General features: G+C 43.4%; 1 protein-coding gene across 1 annotated transcript in view; it reads left to right on the forward strand.

Moving 5' to 3' along the window:
* The window catches only part of LOC129391399 (hydrocephalus-inducing protein homolog), a 24,244-nt gene that overhangs the window by 17,989 nt on the left and 3,440 nt on the right, over positions 1-2,815 (forward strand). The window lies entirely within an intron of this gene.

A 2,815-nucleotide genomic window follows, 5' to 3' on the forward strand; every position in this document is an offset into this window, starting at 1 on the left:
GGGATCCTCCCAGACCGGGGCGCGAACCCGGCTCCCCTGCATCGGCAGGCGGACGCGCAACCACTGCGCCACCAGGGAAGCCCGGATAACATTTTTATTAGACATTTTGTATATATGTTCAGCAGGGAAACTGGCATCCAATTTTCCTTTCTCCTTGTTGGATTCTGATGTCAAGATTATGTTAGTTGAGGTAGGTTTCCTCTTTTCTCTGGAAGAACTTGTGGAATATTAGATTGGTAGAACTTAAAAGTAAAGCTTTGTGATCTGGAATTTTGTTAAGGGAAATTTTTTTTTTACTATTGATTAAATATCTTTAATGGTTATAGGACTATATGGATTTTCTTTATCTTTTTGAGTCTGTTTCTGTCATTTATATTTGTTTATACATTTGTCCATTTTCATCCAAATTTTTTAAATTGTGGTAAGGTAATGTAAATTTTTGTACTGTATTCTCTGTTAAACATCTACAATAATTTTAGTGATATCCTCTTTATTTTATTGTTCAGGAAGAAGTAGTTTTCTTTTGTTTTTTTTTTTATAAATTTAATTTATTTTATTTTTGGCTGCATTGGGTCTTTGTTGCTGCGTGTGGGCTTTCTGTAGTTGTGGCGAGCAGGGGCTACTCTTTGTTGCGGTGCGCGGGCTTCTCATTGCGGTGGCTTCTCTTGTTGCAGAACACGGGCTCTAGGTACATGGGCTTCAGTAGTTGTGGCTCGCGGGCTTAGCTGCTCTGTGGCGTGTGGGATCTTCCCAGACCAGGGCTCAAACCATGTCCCCTGCATTGGCAGGTGGATTCTTAACCACTGTGCCACCAGGGAAGCCAGAAGTAGTTTTTTTTTTTTAAAAAACAACAACACCAACAACAACAGTACCTACTCATGATAAAAACAAAATTTTAACCCTACAGAAAAAGTACATGAAATAGAAAGTAAAGGTCCCCACAGTCCCATTTCCCCCACCCTAAGATAACTACTGGTAACAATTCAACATACCCTTGTCTCTTTTCTGTACATACATAGACATAATCTTCTCCACAAAAATAAGCTCATATACATTTCTAGAGCTTTATATACATTTCTAGACCTTCTTTCTTCCACTTAAAATATTACCAACACCTTTTTTTTTAACATCTTTATTGGAGTATAACTGTTTTACAATAGTGTGTTAGTTTCTCCTTTACAACATAGTGAATCAGTTATACATATACATATGTTCCCATATCTCTTCCCTCTTGCGTCTCCCTCCCTCCCACCCTCCCTATCCCACCCCTCTCATGGTCACAAAGCACAGAGGTGATCTCCCTGTGCTATGCGGCAGCTTCCCACTAGCTATCTAATTTACATTTGGTAGTGCATATATGTCCCTGCCACTCTCTCACTTCGTCACAGCTTACCCTTCCCCCTCCCCATGTCCTCAAGTCCATGCTCTAGTAGGTCTGTGTTTTTTTCCCGTCCTACCACTAATCTCTTCATGACATTTTTTTTTCTTAGATTCCATATATATGTGTTAGCATACGGTATTTGTTTTTCTCCTTCTGACTTACTTCACTCTGTATGACAGACTCCAGGTCTATCCACCTCATTACAAATAACTCAGTTTCATTTCTTTTTATGGCTGAGTAATATTCCATTGTATATATGTGCCACATCTTCTTTATCCATTCATCTGTTGATGGACACTTAGGTTGCTTCCATGCCGTGACTGTCTTTAAATAAAAACCATTATTTCTCCTACTGGTTCCTTGGCTGCTGCTTCTGTTGTACAGATCTTCCTCAACTTACCATGGGGTTACGTCCCAGTAAACCCATGGTAAGTTGAAAATATCATAAATTGAAAATGCATTTAATACACCTGACGTGTCAAACATCACTGCTTAGCTTCACCTACATTCAGTGCACTCAGAACACCTAGGTTAGCCTATAGTTGGGCAAAATCATCTAATGCAAGGACTATTTTTTAATAAAGTGCTGACCATCTCGTGTAATTTATTGACTACTGTACTGACAAGCAGAGTGCTTGTCTGGGTCCGTGGTGGTTGCATCTATCCGCTGTCTCCTGGTGTGGTCGCGTGGCTGGTGGGGAGCTGGGGCTTTGCCACCCAGCATCAGGAGGAAGTGTCTTTCCCCATACGGTGGGCCCGAGGAAAGCTCAAAATTCAAAAGTCGAAGTAGTTTCTACTGAATGCGTATTGCTTTCGCATTACTGTAAAGTTAAAAAATCCTAAGTTGATTTTCTTACTCGTGAAAAGTATATTCAGTCACTCGGTAATACTGATTTCCGTTCAAGAACGCTATAGTCGAGTTGGAGAGAAAAGATGAACACACAGGAGGAGAGGCAAAGAATTTCCCCCTGAAAACTGGTTGGTATAGCGTGCTCTAGGATCTCAGAGGGAAAAGAATCAACAGAGGGTAGTCCTGGAGGGCTTTACGGAGGAGGTGGGAATTGAGCTTGTTCTTAGCGGATGGTTAGTATTGGAGCAGCTGGAGAGAACAGAGAGAGAGGGAAGGCGTTGAAGATGTGGAACAAGACGGATAAAGCGTGGAGGTGAGCAGAGAGCTGCGTGCTTGTCCCAGCCAATCCTGATGAACTCAAGTGATTAGTTCAGAACCGCTCCCGTGGGGGTGTCATCTCCATCCTCAAGGACCCCAGGAGTGGAGGCAGAGGACAGGTGGCGAGGAACGAGCGCAGCCCTGGGCCACGGGGAAGGTTCACCCACTGCACCCGGATGCCGAGGGGGAGGGGCTCCGAGGAGGGAGGGATGCTCAGGCGGGGACAGCGCTGCACAGATGCAGGGAATGGGGGGCGGGGCTGGGGG

The sequence above is a fragment of the Physeter macrocephalus genome, chromosome 17, assembly GCF_002837175.3.
Source record: "Physeter macrocephalus isolate SW-GA chromosome 17, ASM283717v5, whole genome shotgun sequence".
Lineage (NCBI taxonomy): Eukaryota > Metazoa > Chordata > Mammalia > Artiodactyla > Physeteridae > Physeter > Physeter macrocephalus.